Source organism: Ursus maritimus, unplaced genomic scaffold (genome assembly GCF_017311325.1).
Source record: "Ursus maritimus isolate PB19 unplaced genomic scaffold, ASM1731132v1 scaffold_28, whole genome shotgun sequence".
NCBI lineage: Eukaryota > Metazoa > Chordata > Mammalia > Carnivora > Ursidae > Ursus > Ursus maritimus.
The window spans coordinates 6,747,297-6,766,821 of record NW_024425341.1 but is presented as its reverse complement, the minus strand read 5'-3'; the positions used below and the strand labels follow the sequence as shown (position 1 = coordinate 6,766,821).

Sequence of the window (19,525 nt, the reverse complement as noted above, 5' to 3'; positions counted from 1 at the left end):
GTTGCTCATAAAAAAGCAATGTAAGCCAGAAGACCATGTAAAGACATCTTTAAGTGTTCAAAAGGAAAAAAAATAATCTTTCATCCCAGAACTCTACATCAAATGAAAATACCTTTCAAAACTGAAAACTAATGAAAAATTTTAGGACAAAGAAAACTGGAAGAATTAAACAGCAATGAACCTGAAGTATAAGAAATGCAAAAAGAAGTTCTTTAGACTGGAAGGAAATGATACCATATGGAAACTAGGATTTACGGGGAGAATAAAAACACCAAAAAAGGTTAATAGTGGATTAACATAACAGAGTATATTTTTGTTTCTTCAAAAATCCTTTTAAAAGTATATAACTATTTTTTTAATTATGACACTGTATTGTGGGATTCTTAACATATGCAGATATAATATATATAACGCATCAATAGCACAAAGGACTCAGGAGTGAGAATTAACATATACTCTTGCAAGACTCAAATTTTATTTGAAAGGATAAAATATTAACTCTAAAAATACTCCGATAAGTCGAGGATGCATATTTTAATCCTTACAGAAACCTTAAAGATACAAAAGAAAGAAAGGTGGGAAAGGGAGGCAAGGAAAAAGAAAGGGGGGAGGAGGAGGAGGAAAAAGAAAGGGGGGAGGAAGGCAGGCAAGAAGGAAGGAAGAAAAGACAGAAGAAAGGAACAAAGGAAGGAAGGGAGTCTTGGCTCTGATTTTCCCAAAAGCAGGAAGGAAAGGAAAAACACAGAAAGCAAAAGCAGGTGGGATAAATAGACAACAAATGGCAAATGGTGGAGCTAAATTAAACCATAGCAATAATTACATTAAATGTTAATTGACTAAACACTCCAATTAAAAGACAGGGATTGACAGACTGGACTTTAAAAGTAAGTTTCAACTATCTGCTGTGCATACGAGATGTGCTGTAAATCAAAAGACACAGATAGGTTGAAAGTAAGATGACAGAAAAAGATATACCATGTAGACACTAATCATAAGAAAGCTAGAGAGTCTATATTAATAACAGACAAAATGGATTTCAAGAGAAGTATTACCAGAAATAAAAAGTGACATTTCATAATGATTAAAAGATCAATTAATCAGTGAGAGATGACAATCATTAATCCCTATGCATTTAATAACAGAATTTTAAAGTACATGAAGCAAAAACTGACAAAATAAAGGAAGAAATAGATATATCCATGAAAATTGAAGGTTAACACCATTCTCTAAGTAACCAGAGAACAACTGAACAAAATAATAAAAATATAAGAGATCTGAACAACACAATCAACCACCTTCATCTCATTATCATTTCTAGAACACTCCACCAGTGACAGAAAAAGATACACTTTTCCAAGGCCACATGGAACATTTACCAAGATAAACCATAAATCAAGTCTCAATATATTTCAAAAACTTGAAGGGGAATTTGTGTAGCAGCACACCTTCCAGTCTAGCACAAGCATGTGAATACATCATCACTGGATTATAATTTAATATAATAATTTTGGAGTCTATACGTATATATGGACATACATACACATACATACATACATGCTTATTTACAAATATGCATATATTTTTATGTGACAAAGCAAATGGAGCAAAATGTAAACAACTGATAAATCTGGTATAAAGTTATATGGGAGTTCCTTGTACCATCCTTACAACTTGTCTGTAATTTTAAAATTATAACAAAATTTTTTCAAAGTATCCCTGTACACCAGCAACAGGAAATGAAATATTTTAAAAGATACCGTTTATAGCAACGTATCTAAGAATAAGTCTTTATAGGGAGAATTATAAAACTTTGTCAAGAGACTTCGAAGAAGATCTAAATTGAGAGCAATACTGTATTCATTAACTGTAAGAGTCAATATTATAAATGTTTAAATAATCCCAAATTGTTTTATAGATTTGGTAATATTTAAATCAAACTTTCAACAAGATTTTTTTAGAACTTGACAAGTCAATTCAAAAATTTATACAAAAATGCAAAAAGACAAGATAGAGCAAAACACTTTAGATGAGGAAGAAAAGGCGGGAGGACCTGCTGTACCAGATAGTAAGACATCATAAATCTTTAGTAATTAAGGTTGTATGATGCCAATGCAGGGACAGACCTCCATGTATGGACGTTTGATATATGACAGCGATGTCCTTGTAGATCAATGAGAAATGAATGAATTTGCCAACAAATGACCAATAAGTGTATGAAAATACCCTCAACATCATTAGCCTCTGGGGAAATGTAAATTAAAATACAAGGCATCACAACATACACTAGGATGGTTAATAGTAGAAAGAATATACCAAGGGCTCACAAGGACGCGAGGCCACCAGAACCCTCGCAGGCTGATGGTATAAAAAGTGTAAAATGGTAAAACCACTTTGGAAAGCTGTTGGGTGGTTTCTTTAATCCATCCTGAATTATTCCTGTGGTTCCTGTGGTTTTTGTGTATAAAGCCGGTTGGTGATTTGACTTATAAAGTCAAAATTATACCTACTGTATGACCCAGCAATGCCATCCCTACATAATTTATCATATGCTTGGAAGCTTTGTTAATAATTGCCAGGGGCGCCTGGGTGGCTCAGTCAGTTGAGTGGCTGACACTTGATTTAGGCTCAGGTCGTGATCTTGGGGTCCTGGGATCGCACCCCGTGTTGGGCTCCAACACTCAGAGGGAAGTCTGCTTGATGATTCTCTCTCTCCCTCTCCCTCTGCCCCTTCCCCCACTCATGCTTTCTCTCTCTCTCAAATAAACAAATAAATCTTAAAAAAATAATAATGATTGCAGAAAACCGGAAACATTCCAAATGCCCATCAAGGGGAGAATGGATGAACTGTGATCTGTTTATACGCAGAACACCACTCAGCAGTAAAAAGGAACAAACTACTGGTAACACCCAACAACACAGGTGAATTGCAAAAGCGTTCTGCTAAGTAACTAAAAGAAACCAGGCAGAAAAGAGTATTTTCTGGATCATTCCATTTACCAAATATCTGGAAGAGACATCTATAGCGACAGAAAACAGATCAGTGATGGGGGAGGGGACCGAGTGCAAAGGGGCAACAAAGGACTTTGGGGGGTGATGAAAATGTTCTATGTCTCGATGGTGGTGGTGAACACGTGATGATATACAGTTGTCAAAAGTCGTCAAACTACACTCTAAAAGAATGAATTCTATTGAGGTGTAATGTAATTTACACCTCAATAAATCTGATTTTTTTTAACTTTAACTAAAGAAAAAAGCCACAATGAGATCGCCTTAAATACAGACCAGACTGGCAAAATACTAAGTCTGTTGATCCCAGTTTGGGCAAAGATGAGCCGCCACAGGAACGTCGCAGACTGGGTCGTGGGGAAGCAGGCTCTGTGGTGGAGCCCTGTGTGAGAAGTTCACAATAAAAGCACAGGAAGAAACAGGAAAAGGAAAGTTGCTAAGGCACAGGCCTGACAAAGCCCTGATGGGGCGCTCCAGAGTGACGGTGGCTCATCAGAGTGGTCCCACGGTGATCCGGAATGGCCCCCTTTATTGTCCCACCCCCAGCCACAGCCCTCGGATCCAGGCTGTCCCCGGAAGGGCAGATCCCAGGACAGAGACAGCTCTGCGGTGGAGACAGGCCCTGCAGGAGCTGAGCTGGTCCGCAAGTCTCGCTGGAGGAAGGGTCCACGCAGGGCACCTTCGGGTTTGCCATGGGAACGAGCACACTCTACTGAAGGTGTTGTGACTTAACACAACCATTCTGGACACCCGTTTGATCACGCAGACAATACGCATGCCCGATGACCCAGCATCCTGTCCACAGTACGTAGCCTCGTGAAACGCATTCCCTGCGTCCTGAGATAAACGCTCATCACGGCACTGCTTGTAACAGCCCCAAACTGAAGACGACTCCAAAATCCATTTTGTAAATTACAGTATATTCATAGAGTGAAGTCATCAATCAATTTTATATCAATATATACATACAAAACGCATACAGCATATATATCGCCGAAAATGAACAAGATACAGCTGCAAGAGTCACAAGGGTAAGTCTCATGGACACAACGTTGAGCAAAAAAGAAGACACAAAGAATATCTCCAGTATGATTTCCTTCATACAAAGATTTCGAATTGGCAAAGCTACACCCTATGGTTTGGGAATGAATATGTAAATTATAGATCTGGCCAGTAACATAGTGAAATGGGTTTCACAGAGGTCGGGATAACAGTCACTCACTCTGGAGGGAGAGGGGGGTGCTCTGATTAGAATAGCACGCTAGGGAAAGTTACCAAAGTTTTACCATCCATGCATGTTCACTTTATAATTATTAATCAAGCTCCACGTGTACCTTTGAGGTACTTTTCTTTGTGCGTGCTATATTTCACAACAAAAAGAAGGGAAAATGGGACGTACGTAATGGTTAAAGGAAATAAGCAAGTGTGGTCTAAAAAGGAAAGGCTTTAGGGGTCATATAATGGTTATCGATCATCTAAAGAGCCGCCCCACGGGGCCCAGCTAGGACGTTTGGGAGAAAGAATTTTCTAATGATTCAAGCACTTGCAATGGGCTTCCGGGCTCAGCTGCTCCTGGGCCTGTGCCGTCCAAGGCCGGGGATGAGTGGCCTGGGACAGAGGGCAGGCCAGGTGATCTCAACCTGTCTTCCGGCTCTGAGGTCTCAGGGACAAAGGAAGCAGGGGGGCGAAGGCTGATGGGAGCCAGGAATAAAAGAACAAAGAATGAAAGAGCACATGTTAATTTGTAAAGCAAATGTCAGTTCATGGATCCTTGCCGTGGGAGCTAATTTACCCTGCCATGTCTCCTTGGAAGGGCCTGCTGCTTGTACATGGGCAGAGCCCAGTGTTTAGCTGACCCTGTTCTGCTGGTGGACCTGTGCGCTCTCAGTCCCCAGGAGACTTGCGGTCTCTCTCAGGAGAACAGCACTGGGGATGCCCGAGAAGGTTCCAGCTCCCCTGAGGCCATCTGAGACGGCACAAGGGCTTATCTTCGGGATCCATTCCCAGGTTGATCACCACCCAGAAAAATGAAGAGCCTAGAGACGCCAGGCCAGGAATACCAATAATGCTGCTATTGGTAATGCTGACAAGCCCTGGCCATGTGTTCTGCATACATTTTCTCATTTCCGTAATCAAGCTCTGTGTATGCCTTCCACCCATACTGCCATAGTCACCATGACTCAGAAGATTAACCCGCCCCTGTGTGCCACAATGACCAGGACCGGTCTGGCAGAAGGTGAACACACTTCAGTTCAGACCACATTTAGGGTACAGGTGGGGGGAAGGGTCGTTATTTCTGGTCGTTATTCCAAGAGGGGCAGCCTGCTGTCTCTCACTGCCTAGCTCTCTCACTTCCTTGGGTGCTGCCTCCCTTGCTTGCCTGTTATAACCTTCCCCACTGTCCGCCGTAGAATAACTAACATTAGTACAGCATGTCCTGTGGGCGAGATACGGAACCTAGCTTCTCCTATGCATTCCATTTATTCATCGTAACACTGTTTTACTGATGAGCAAACCAAATCTCAGGGCAGTTAAGTAACCTCTGCAGCGTCACACACCTCATATCCCCAATGCTTTATGATATACTGCCTTCCCCTCCAACCTCCCACTTCTGCCCCAAGCCCTTCCTACTGGACAAACTGACCTCCCGTTTTCTCCAGCAAAGGCCCACCTTTCCTTCTAGGTCAAGTTCTTCCTTGTCTTGCCTATTAACTGGCATCACCCCACCTGACTTCCTGAATAAAACTAAGGCATGTTCTCCATCCTGCCCCCTAACAAATACTTGTTACCAGTTGCAAAATGTAATTCTTGCCATCTCTCTATGCCCTTTTCTGCTTCATTGCTGTGAAACCCTGGAGAGACCGCGAGTCTCTTTTCCACAAAGGCCCATTCTCTATTTGCTCAGGGAGCATCAGACAGAGCATGGGGGCTACAGGTGTGCGGAGCCCATAGTGGTCACAGAGAAGCAACCCATAAAACCTCCACGAGTCCAAGGGCGTGGGAGAAAACTATTTTCCAGAGTGCGCATGTGCAGAGTTACAGCTGCCAGGGACCCGCTGGGTGTGCGAGGAAGGGTCCTGGGTCCCTTGAGCCAACTCTCAGCTCTGCGTGGCGGGCTCTCTCCAGTGGGGAACCTAAGCCGCCCTCATTCCCCGGCTCCCCACCCAAACCACAGGTTCGCCCGCGTGGAGACTGCCATAGCCCCGATCTGGCCCTGAATCACGCGTGACTCACTTGTCAGCCGATTTCTCCGCAGAAAGCTCTTAGCACTTAATTTCTGGTTAATTTATTATCCTTCAGCTTAGCCCTACAGCGCCATTAGCCAGGAGCCTGACACGACTGAGTGAAATATTGTCTAATTTATTATCTTATTACTCCTCTGGAACAGGATCAATTAATTACCCATTAAAGTATTTCAGCTGCGGAGATTTATTAGGGGCCCTCTGCATTTTAACAGATGATTAGTTATACATGTTTGTTTGCTTGAAGAGCAGAGACTAGCAAATGAATAGAGGCGATGGAGGAGAGAGAGGGGAGAGGGAGCCCGTGCAGCAGGAGGAGGCTAATGGATCGCCCCTGACTCCGTGAAAATGGAGCAGTCAATGACAAGAATTATCGACTCATTCACTTGCGGTTTTGAGATAACCATATGTACAGCGGAAGGGGAGGAGGGGGAGAAAAACCCTCACTCAACTGCTTTTTCCATTCAATAAATTCGCTTCAGAATATATTGGATTGGGGTTTGATGGCTATTTCGTGTTTTGCAGAGTGCTGACACTGGTATGATTCAGTAATTATTGTTTCTTTTAAGTTATTGCTGTAATTTTGCTCTCTAAGATCCCAATCAATTTCTGCCTCTCAAGGGCACGCTTGAAAAGCGATATTTGAAAACAGCCCTCTGATAGATTGTGCTGCTGGACAGTGGCTGAGACAAATAGCCTAATCTGGCACAAATTAGCTTGGCTTCCACAGATACTTTCATACGGCGATGTAAATTATATTGTCAGGCCCAGTCACTTTCCTGCTTAGAGTGCAGCTAACAAGGAACCATGGAGACATTACTGGTGCTGCCTGCACTCCCAGCGCTGCGGCAAAGCCATTTGTAAGGGGAGGGAGAGAGGAAGGGGGAGAGAGAGACACTTGGGGTAACAAAAGCCAGGTAGTCAAGCAGAAGTGAGCTAGAACAAGGAGGAAGCCCCAGTCCTCTTGAGCAGGACACAACGGAAGGAAACCACTGGAAGGGGAGGCTCCCGAGCGCGAGTTGGGCGGGTCCACTCCGTGGGAGACGGAGGGAGGGAGGGAAAAGCTCCGTCTGGAGGGCTGCAAGCAGGAGAGGCAGGGCTCTGTCGGGAAGCCGCACGGAGAGGAGCAGACCCGAACCCCATCCTCCTCTGCGCCTGCAGAAATGGTTTGCGCTGGCCTGGGCTGGGGGCGGGCCGGGGAGCTGGGCTGAGCAGAGCCAGAGAGGAAAGTGCTGAGCTGACAGGCGGGTGCGCGCCTGGCTGCATGGGCCACCCTGGGAGCGCTTGGAAGGCAGGAGGAGCTGACCAGCTCTGACCAGCTCTGACCAGCTCTCCCCACCAAGGGGTAGGGGCGAGCCCGGGCCCCATGAGCTCTCAATGGGGCTCCGTCCTCGGCATCCTGGGGGAGGTGGGAGTTTGCTCGGCTGGCAAAGAAGCCTGCCTCCAAGGTGCCCATCGTTTGCCAGCCTGGGAAGCATCCTGACCCCTTGTCTTCTCTGCCTCCAGAATCGGGCTCCACTCACGTTAGTCACCACACACCCATGCTCCTCATCACTGGCCCTCACCCCAGTAAATCCATGCCCTTCACCACCCTCACCAGTCAGCTCCTCCTCCTTCCCTTTCGCTCCCTCTCCCCTCTGGTGCCCTGTCTTCTTGCACCAGGAAGAGCCCCACTTCTCCAGGCCTCTGTGGACCCTGGGAATTCTACCACAAAGCCTGCTCCTGGCAGGGCAGTGGAAGGCTGGAATGCCTCCTGCATTCATTTGGCCTCTGTGGAATCGAATTCCACGTTTTGGGGGGCTCACCTTGTACGCTGGAATAGAAGCAGGCCCGGCCCTAAGGGCAGTAGCCACCACTCACCTAACTAGCCCTGAGAGGACCCCTCTGGAGCAGGTCATGGGTAGCCTCATGAGTTTAAGGAGAGGAAGGCTCTGGAGGGGGTGGAGGGCCTGACCAGGCTGGTCCCAGAGCCTAGGCAGACATCGGGGAGTGTAGGAACACCACGGTCACCTGCCACGCACAGGCCTCAACCTGGACTGGTTGCAGGGGAGCCCCCGGATGGAGCTGATCAGCAGGTTTGGATGTTTGGAGAGCACTGCGCCCCCCCCCCCCATCCTCCCAGTTCCATACCTGCGCTGACATCACCGTCAGAGGCCCTCCTTCCTTGGCAAGGGACTGATCATACATTTCTCAGAGACAGCAATGAGGAGGTCACGTCACTGAACGTCTTCTGAGGGAAAACAGTTTCCCACACATGTCCTGGGCCTCTTCGTCTGGTAATGACCCAAAAACATTTGCTGCTTTAATGAAAGTGTTTGTTCTGAGTTTCATTTCCTCTTACCTGCCTGTCCATTGCCCCCATGGCCGTTTGCTACTTCTGAACTGCCCTCAGCCACACCTTCTCCCGTCCCTGCTTAGAACTGACTTATCTCTCGGGGACTCCAGGAGGGAGCTGCTATCACTGTTGGGTTTGCTTGGAAAATGAGAGTCACGTGCCTTGGTGACAAAAATGACATAAGCAAGAATGATGTTGACTGTTCATCCAACCTGATAAAAGTGCTGTTGGCAGGCAGACAGCAGGCACTTTTGTTTCTTTAACCCTACTGTGTGAGATGACTGTCTACATTCATTTGTAAAAACAGCATCCAAATGCATGCCAGCTCCAGCACAACAGAAGTCTACTCCCCACTTACACCAGGTCAGAACAGCATGGCTCACAAGCGGGTCGCTCGTCCAAGCGGTGACTGGGGGCCCAGCCTCCTTCCATCTCCTGGCTTTCATCTTCACCGCGTGGCTCGCGAGCTCCTTGTGCTGTGTTCTGCATCAAGTCTGGAAGGGAAAGAACATGCAGGTTTGCCCGTGGGAAGTTTCTTATGGGCCAGGCCTGGAAGTAGCCTGGGTCGCTTCCACTCGCATTGGATCTGTAGAATTATTTATAGACGGTATTTATAAATGGACAATTTTTTTAAAAGTAAGCTCAACCCCCAACATGGGGCTTGAACTCACAACTCTGAGGTCTAGAGTCACATGCTGAGCCAGCCAGATGGACTTCTAGATGGACTATAGATGGACTTCTAGATACCACAGCTTGGCCCTCGCTGGGCAAGAAATCCTCTGTGCTATCAGAAGAACTAAGAATCTCTGATGGACAGCTGGTCATCTCGGCCACACCATCTAAGCAGTGTTATCCTCATTTTACACAGGAGAAAACTGAGTTTAATGTCAGAGCTGGAATTTAAATGCAGGTGTGTCTTACACCAAAGCCTATGTTATTCCCCTCCACCAGATTAAACCATGCAGGGAGAGAAAAGAAAATCAGCACATAAACTTCCAAGAAAATAGTCCATCATCTTCTCTAAGACTCAAGTTGGAGAACTGGTTTTAGAATACCTAGTTCTGAGTGCTCTTAAAGTCTGACATGTGGACCCTGAGCCACACTGGACCCGGAACTCAGGAAGCAGAAGCTACATGCATCTTCTTTACGAGCAGTGACAGAGATTACTACCCAATTTGGAAATAATGACACTGAGACTCAGAGAGGCTAAGCGATTTACTTAAAGTCACACAGCGAAGTGGGCCGCTGGCGGTACTACAATCGAGTCTTCTCACTTTGAGTCAAGGGCACAATCCTCAGCTCTCCACCCCTCCCACCTCATTGGGGTTTTTCACACCTGAGCTGGAAATGAAATCGGAGATCGACATACTCTCCATGCAGAAAGACTGCTTAGAGCACCTCTTAACTCTTACCTGAATCTAGAAATATGCGTCTTTTGCGGACCTTGCTCTCCCTATTCCTAAATTTGAAAAAATTGAAGACCCCACCAATATGGAGGTCAAAAGAGTCTCCATCAATTCACAGGGGAGAAGGACAAAACTCCTCAAAGGCAAAGACTACATTTTTTTTTTTATATCCTCAAGACTTCATATAGTACCTGAAAATCTCAGGGCCGTGCAATAAACATCTATGAGACAGGTGCATGTATGAACGAGTAAATGAATGCATTCCCCATTTTCCCAGCAAGAACGAGGAATCAAGATGAGTTTCAGACAGAAAGGGGAAAAAGAAGAAAGTCTCTCCTATTTCTCTCTCGGTTTTTGAGCCATAACTTATTGTATTATCTTCATCATGTTTTTTCTAGTAATTCTAATGCATATTCTTAACTTTTTACAATCTGTGTAGAATTCACATTGTATCTTTTCATGCAAAATGTAAAAACTTTGCCACTGGATAGGTCAGTTTACCATCTCTCCCCATCTTTTCTGCCATGGTTGATGGCCCTAGTTATGACATCTGTACATGTTATAAAGCCCGAGAGACAATGTTAGAACGTGTGCTTTAAATGTCATGTGTATTTTAGAGAAATTAAGAAATTAAATATAGTATTTTTTTTATTTACTCCAGATATTTACCATTTTTTTGATGTTCTTCACTCCTTCCTGAAGATCTGCTTTTCCGGGGCGCCTGGGTGGCTCAGTCAGTTAAGTGTCTGCCTTCTGCTCAGGTCATGATCCCGGGGTCCTGAGATCCAGCCTCACATCGGGGCTCCCTGCTCCGTGGGGAGTCTGCCCCTCCCTCTGCCTCTGCCTCTCCCCCAGCTCTCTCCCTCTCTCTCCCTCTCTCACGCGCTCACTCAAATAAATAAATAAAATCTTTAAAAAAAAAAAAAAAAGATCTGCTTTTCCATTTGGTATCATCTCGTTTCAATCTAAAGAACTTCCTCCAGCATTTGTTGTCATGCGGTCAGCCGGCAGTGAACTCACTTGGCCTTCTTTTAGCTAAAAATGTCTTTATTTTGCTTTGTTCTTAGAAAATATTTTCACTGGGTATAAATTTTGGATAGACAGAGGGTTTTTTTTTTTTTTAATCACTTTAAAGACGGCCTTCCCTGATTTTCTTGCTTCTGTCAACTCATTGTCTTCCTATATATAAAGCATCTTTTTGGGGCCCCTGGGTGGCTCATTCGGTTAAGCAACCTACCCTTGATTTCAGCTCTGGTCATGATCTCAGGGTCATGAGATCGAGCTCCAAGTCCAGCCCCACATCAGGCTCTGCGCTTAGCCGAGCCTGCTTCTCTCCCTCTCCCTCTGGCCCTCCCTGCGTGTGCTCTCTCTCTAATAAAAAAATCTTTAAATAAACAAGTAAAACATCCTTTTGCTCTAACTGCTTCAAGATTTTCCCTTTCTCCTCTGGTTTTTCAAGGCATGATTTTCTCCACATTTGCCCTATTTGGACTCTGCTGAGTTGTTGGGTTCTTTTTATGAAGTAGGCTCACGACCCTGCGATCAAGACCTGAGCCAAAAGCAAGAGCCGGTTGCTTCACTGAATGAGCCACCCAGGCGCCCCTGCTGATATTCTTGAATCTGTAAATTTGTCTTTCATCACATTTGGGAACTATTATTTCATTATGTCTTCACATTATTTCTTCCTATTCTTTTTGTTTGTTCTTTTTCCTTTCCTTTTGTTCTTAAAAATATATCATTTATATTGATTTACCTTCAAGTTCACGGACTACTTCTCCATCATCTCTTCTGCTTTTAAGTCCATCCAGTGATTTTTTTACTTTAAATATTTTTTTTTCAACTTCTGTTTGGTCCTTTTTAACAGCTCCTATTTCTTCTTTATATATTTTTTCATCTGTCTCAGGCGTATTTTCTCATACGTTAATGAGTATAGTAATAATAACTAATTTAAAATCCTTTCTCCACTAATTCCAACATTTGGGTCACACAGGGATCAGTCTTCACTGATTGTGCTTTCTCTTAAAAACAAGTCATGTTTTTCTAGCTCTTTCTGTACTGGGTAGCTGTGGGTTATGTTCGGGACAGGGTGAATGTTGTGTTGTGGGTACTCTGAATTCTGTTACATTCTGCTGAAGAGTGCGAAGTTGCTACTTTGGCAGTTGTTGTCATAACAACAATTCAGGCAATTAGATTGGCTGCGCTGAAATTGTCAGTTCTGTCTCTTGGGTGGCAGCTTCAATCTCGGTCCTGTTCTTCTATTTTTCGCTGAGCTGCTTGGATTCTACCCCACACGTGCTGGAACCTGAGATTTGGGTACAGTTCATATTTAGCAGTCACAGTTGCCCAAAAGTCTGTCATCTGGTTCTTCAGGCCAGGAAGATTGCAGGTTTCCTAGAGGAGTCTTAGCTGCCCTATGGGGGATGGATTGCAGCTAAAGGCCATAATAAATGGGAAACTTACCCCACACTAGCCCCTTCTCCCAGGTGTCAACTGTGCCTTCAGGTGGATGCTTCTTGAATTTTGTCTAGAGCTTGCAGTTATTGTCTGTTGGGAGGGGGTTCATCTGATAGGTGCCTACTTGACCACACCAGAAGTAGAACCCTCCCAGTGTATTTTGAGAGGGGGGAAAAGGCCAGCTGTTCTGATAAGATGACCCCTTGTAGTTCTTTGTCTTACTGCATGTCATAAAACTTTCCCAAACTTTCGAAGGTGAAAGAGGTGTGCTTGTCATGGGGGTGTGAAAGGAACAGAATGCAACTAAAATATCAGACATGACTGGATCTTTAACATGTATCACTACATGTGTCTTTCACATGTCAACAAGCATTTACTGGGCGTCTGCTGTGTGCCAAACAGGGAAATTTCAACCAAGGTTCTTAATGGGTAGGGCACATCAAAGCTCTTCCAACCTTGATTAATATGAATATATAGGTTTTCCTGTATCATGTGTGGCATAATTAACAATAACAGTTACTATTCTAAGTGTCAAAGGTGTACCATGCACTGGTTCTAACCATCACAAGAATCCTGCATCTTTGTCATCTCTATTTTATATGAGAAGTGCTGTGAGGTGGAAAACGGTCGGGTGTCAGAGTTGGATAAGTCTGGGTTTCGATCTTCACTTTGACACTAACCAGATGACCACAGCCTGAGGCCAATTGCTTAACATCTGCAAGCCTCAGTTAACTTACCTGTAAACTGAGCATTCAAAGTTGTCGTAACCATAAGAAATAGCAGGAATAGAACACCTAATATGGAATCTGGCTCATCTAGCTACCCTTTTTTTTACAGACAAGAATACTTAAGATTAGGAAGTTTAAATAACTTTCTCTGTGAGGAAGTTATCTTGCTCTGTAACAGGAAACTACCTTGCCACCTAATAAGTGTCATAACTGGGTTTCAACCTCATGTCTGTGCACTTCCTTGATAGCTGGTTGCATTATCTCCAGAATAACCACCAATTATTGAAGACCTAGTATGTCCAAGAACTACATTAGGTGCTTAACATACAGAGAGATAGACTTGAAACTAACCAAAAGATTAAAAAAAAAAAAGACCTTCAGACCTGGTCACTTTTTCCCCTTTTGGAATCATCAGAATTATTAGATCTTTAAGATATCTCTTACTAACCCAGAGTTAAGGTCTTCCCTTGGAAGAAGCACCTTCCCTTGTTGGAGTTGCTGTCTACCCCAAAATGCTAGAGAAAGACACACTGGCTATTCTACTAGAGAGGCAGAGGTCCTATAAATAGCCACTTGGTACCCCCTTTATTCAAGAATACATTTAAATGGCTCAGAAGCATGGGGAGAGAATGAAGTTTGGCCAGAAAAATATTTAAGGACACCTCAAGCCAATGACACAGTCAACAGCCTTCTCCTTTCTGTGCATAGGAGAGTCAAGCTGGGTATTATTTACTCATTTTATATCTTGCATTTCAAACAAATTCTGAGCTACAGTAAAATTTCCTTTGTCAAGCCATCATCAGTGGGTTCAAGATTCTTGATGAGTATATACAGACCTTCCACACCCACATAGTTATTTAAAGTGATCACTGAATTCACTTTAATTATCCAGTGGGTTGGCCAGATTCCATTTCTCTCCTATATAGCATAACATATTTTATTGTTTCTGTTCATTATCCCACATTGTTGACTTCCAGGTTGGTGTTAAATCTTAATCACATTGTCAGACCTACTGGTATATCTATTCATGCATTTATCTGTTCAAAAAATAATTCTCAAATGCCTGCCTGTGTCAGACACAGAAACAAGAGATATGCACAGTTGTGTTTCATGATCTCTCTCACAGCCCGATACAGTGGACACACTCTGGTCCTGAAACCAGAGATCCGGACTCAAGCTCTGTCTCCTTTATTCACCAAATTAAAGACCTCAGTTAAGTCAATTAACTTCACAGACTCTCAATTTGCCCATCTGTAAAGTGGGAATAATTTGCCTGACATCTCTAACTAACAGGGTCTTGTGAGGTTCAAATAAAATTATACGAACAAAAGCATTAAAATTATAAAATCGTATATAAATATAAGCTATCATTCGAATTAAATATTACATATTATGTATATTTATTGCTCTATGTTTTCTTCACTATATGCTCCTAATAATTTTCATGAGCAGAACTATTACTATTATTATAATAGGTAAACACTACATCATTATACGAAGAAAGGCTTTGCATAGAGCAGTAGAGGGTGAGGGAATTTTTCGAAGATAGTATATTTTTGCCAAATGCTTAAGTTTGCTTTTGTCATCAAATAAAGAAGGCAGCCCAGCCTTCTTGGGGCTTACAAGATAGTCACAAGGACAGATACTGGCCATTTAATTATTGGTTTGATTAGTGTTAGTAAAAAAGAATTAATAGGTGCCATAGGAGCACAGAATAAGGAGAGGGCCCCAGTAAGAAAATAATCCCAAAGCTGAGCTCTGGGAGAGAAGGAGTAGTTAACCAAGCAGGGAGGGAAGTAGAAGGAGTGCTCCCACAAGACAGCATTTGTGTGAAAGACCAGAATCAAAGGATAGCATCGCCAATTTTAAAATAATGTCGAGATAAGGGTGCCTGGGTGGTTCAGTTGGTCAGGTGCCCAACTCTTGGTTTCCGCTTGGGTCATGATCTTGGGGTCACAGGATGGGGCTCTGCACTTGGTGGGGAGTCTGCTCGGGATTCTCTTCCTCTCCCTCTGGTCCTCCCCCCACTCGTGTGCTTTCTCTATCTCTCTTTCACTAAAATAAATAAATCCTTTAAAAAAAAGTGTCAAAACAAACCCCATATATCAGGCCTGGAGAGAACCAAGATCAGAGAGGCATGAGATCGGCCTGGTGACTCAGACAGAGGTCACATCAGGCAGGGTCTTCTAGAGCCCATTACAAATTCGGGTTCATGAAAAGCCACTGGAGGATTTTAAGCAGGAGTGATATTATCATATTTTCATTTTTATAAAGCAACTTTGACAACGGAATGGGAAAGTGATCGGAAGGGTCAGGAGGAAGTAGAGGAAGGCCAGTGAAGAGCCTACTGCGATGATCCAAGGAAGAGATAATGGGGCCTTGACTAAGCTGGTGGCAGTGGGGTAGAGAAGTGTCTAGATCTAAAATACGTAAGAGATATAAATGGCTGGAGTTCAAGAAATACTGATGTGTAGCAGTGAGAAAAAGAACTAGAGACTGATTCCAGGTTTCTGGTTTGAGCAATTGGGTATGACAATGATACTCGCCCAGAGAGGTAACTGAAGAAGCAGGGTGGAAGGGAAGGATAATGAAGCGGTTTGGGAAATATTCAGTTTGAGGTGCCTCAACTTTAGAGACTGTCTTCATTCTGGGGAGCTAGGGGGTGAAGGGAATGTACAAAGAACCTTGATCTGACTAGTCAGTTGGATAAAGTTTGTCCTTGTTCCTTAGGTCGTTTTAATAAATTTGCTTAATTTCTTAGATCTTGGATACTAATCTTTTATCTGTAGTGTCATTTGCAAATATCTTCACCCATTCCATGGGCTGCCTCTTAGTTTTTTTGACTGTTTTCTTGGCTGTGCAGAAGCTTTTTATCTTGATGAAGTCCCACAAGTTCATTTTTTCTTTTGTTTCTCTTGCCTTTGGAGATGTGTCATGAAAAAAGTTGCTGTGGCTGATGTCAAAGAGGTTGCAGCCTATGTTCTCTAGGATTTTGATGGATTCCTGTCTCACATCGAGGTCTTTCATCCATTTGGAGTTTATCTTTGTGTAAGGTGTGAGAGAGTGTTCAAGTTTCATTCTTTTGCAGGTAGCTGTCCAATGTTCCCAGCACCATTTATTGAAGAGACTGTCTTTTTTCCACCGGATGTTTTTTCCTGCTTTATCAAAGATTAGTTGCCCAAAGAGCCGAGGGTCCATTTCTGGGTTCTCTGTTCTGTTCCATTGGTCTATGTATCTGTTTTTGTGCCAGTACCATGCTGTCTTTGTGATCACAGCTTTGTAGTATAGCTTGAAATCCGGCATTGTGATGCCCCTAGCTTTGTTTTTCCTTTTCAACAATTCCTTGGTGTTTTGGGGCCTTTTCTGGTTCCACACAAATGTAAGGGCTCTTTGATCCAGTTCTTTGAAAAATGTCATTGGTATTTTGATCAGGATGGCATTGAAAGTGTAGATTGCTCTGGGTAGCATGGACATTTTAAGTATGTTAATTCTTCTGATCCATGAGCATGGAATATTTTCCCATCTTTTTGTGTCTTCCTCAATGTCTTTCAAGAGTGATTTATAGTTTCTAGAATATAGATCCTTTATGTCTCTGGTTAAGTTAATTGCAAGGTAATGTATGGTTTTTGGTGCTATTGTAAATGGGATGGATTCCCTAATTTATCTTTCTTTGGTCTTGTTATTCATGTATAGAAATGCAACTGATTTCTGAGCATTGATTTTGTATCCTGCCACATTACTGAATTGCTCTATAACTTCTAATAGTTTGGATGTGGATTCTTTTGGGTTTTCCATATAGAGTATCATGTCATCTGCTAAGACAGACAGTGTGATTTCTTCTTTGCCAATTTGGATGCCTTTGATCCCTTTTTGTTGTCTGATTGCTGTTGCAAGGACTTCTAGTACTATGTTGAATAAAATGGCAAAGAACTTCTCAAACTCAATACATGTGAAACAAATAATCAAATCAAAAAATGAGCAGAAGATATGAACAGACACTTTTCCAATGAAGACATACAAATGGCTAACAGACACATGAAAAAATGCTCAAAATCATTAGCCATCAGGGAAATTCAAATCAAAACCACATTGAGATACCACCTTACGCCAGTTAGAATGGAAAAAATTGACAAGGCAGGAGACAACAAATGTTGGAGAGGATGTGGAGAAAGGGGATCCCTCTTACATTGTTGGTGGGAATGCAAGTTGGTACAGCCACTTTGGAAAACAGTGTGGAGGTCCCTTAAAAAGTTAAAAATTGAGCTACCCTATGATCCAGCCATTGCACTACTGGGTATTTACCCCAAAGATACAGACATAGTGAAGAGAAGGGCCATATGCACCCCAATGTTCATAGCAGCATTGTCCACAATAGCTAAATTGTGGAAGGAGCCAAGATGCCCTTCAACAGATGACTGGATTAAGAAGATGTGGCCCATATATACAATGGAATATTACTCAGCCATCAAAAAGAACGATTTCTCAACATTTGTAGCAACATGGACCAGACTGGAGGAGATAATGCTAAGCGAAATAAGTCAAGCAGAGAAAGACAATTATCATATGGTTTCACTCATTTATGGAACATAAGAAGTAAGAAGATCGGTAGGAGAAGAAAGGGAAGAATGAAGAGGGGGTAAACAGAAGGGGGAATGAACCATGAGAGACTATGGACTCTGGGAAACAAACTGAGGGCTTCAGAGCAGAGGGGGATTGGGATAGGCCGGTGATGGGTATTAAGGAGGGCACGTATTACATGGAGCACTGGGTGTTATACACAAGTAATGAATCATGGAACTTTACATCAAAAACTAGGGATGTACTGTATGGTGACTAACATGACATAATAAAAAATTATTATAAAAAATAAAATAAATTAAATAAATAAATAAATAAATTTGCTTAATTTCTTATCATTCAAGGGAGGGGGGGCTGATAAAGTCCAGACTCTTCTATTTTTTGTTTTCACAACAGAGCGTCCTAGGTCTTAACGGATCCAAGTCTGCCCAGGTGATACCACATTCCCTAGCTTAGCTCGCAGCTAGGTATGGCCCCGTGGGTTGGGCATTTATGCGCTATGCACAGCTACAGGCTCACTTTCTGGAAAGGGAGCTAGTTGCCCTCAGCTTCCTCTTCTGCCTTCACGCATGCTGGAACACAGTGCCAGTGAGACATTTTTCACCCTGTGGAAGAGTGGACAGTGCTTTAGATGGTGGAGTAACAAGATAGAAAAAACCTTAATCCCTGGACAACTTCATGAAACAGAACCATTTGCCCTCCCTGGAAGGCCCAGAAACTCTGGACGAGGGTGTGAAAGAGAAATAAATTGCCGTCTTATTTGAGTCACTATTTTATACTCTGTTTTATTTTTTTAAAAGATTGTATTTATTGATTAGAGAGATGGAGAGAGATCACGAGCAGGGGGCAGGGGTAGAGGGAGAAGCAGACTAGCCGCTGAGCAGGGAGCCCGATGTGGGACTGGATCCCAGGACCCCGGGATCATGACCTGAGCCAAAGGCAGACGCTTCACCGACTGAGCCACCAGGCACCCTATACTCTGTTTTAGCAAAGTAGCCCAATGGAACCTCCTGGTAAAAAGGTGGAGAGAGGGTCTCAGGAGAGCTGGAGACTCTTCAGAACATAAAAGGCTATTGAAGCCACAGCGAAGAGATAAAAAGTCTTGGCAAGAGAGGAAAGAGGGTGAGAAAGCACACACTTGGTCAAAACCCTCAGGGCGCCAACAGAAGAGTCAGGTGCTAACACCCCAGCCGATGAAGCCAGCTGACAATGACCAGGAAAGTGAGCGGACTCCAGGAGAATGTGGTCCCTGCACAAGGGAGCGGGCGGTGCTGGGAGGCAGCACACAACCTTAGCATCTGTTTGAGCTCACTGGTGACCTTGGGGAGAAACTTCAAGGACATGGAAGGGAGCGGAAGCCATGCCCAAGGAAACTGAGGGGCAACAGAAGTGACGAGTATAGCACTGTTGTTCAGAAAGTGCGGCTGGAAAGAGCAGGGGCCAGGTAGGTAATCTAGGCATTTTTTTAAGAGGTGAGAGATTCGGGTCTGTGTCAGTGCTAAAGATAAAGGGCAGCACAAATATAAGTCATCGTTCTAGGTCCCGAGAAGGTGAGAAATAATGGGATGAAAACGTATATTTGAATTCTGGCTACAAATACGTTTATCATTTTGAATTATTACCGTCGAATCTAGCCACTCCAGTGTTAGGAACATATCTACGAAGTAAAATCAAGAACCCCAAACCTCTTAAATCCAGAGACAGGAGGTTATAGCCACTGGAGAAGACCTCAGAGGCAGAAGAATTTCTGAAATTTCAAAAGCTGGGAGGTGGCAA

The 19,525-nt window shown here is 43.5% G+C and overlaps 1 long non-coding RNA gene across 1 annotated transcript in view; it reads right to left on the bottom strand.

The window, feature by feature from the left end:
- The window catches only part of LOC121105645, a 58,880-nt gene extending 50,206 nt beyond the window's left edge, over positions 1-8,674 (bottom strand). The window contains exon 1 of the long non-coding RNA XR_005838245.1: positions 8,379-8,674. This is a non-coding gene — a long non-coding RNA (uncharacterized LOC121105645). The remainder of the gene's footprint in view (positions 1-8,378) is intronic.
- Positions 8,675-19,525: the final 10,851 nt, after the last annotated feature.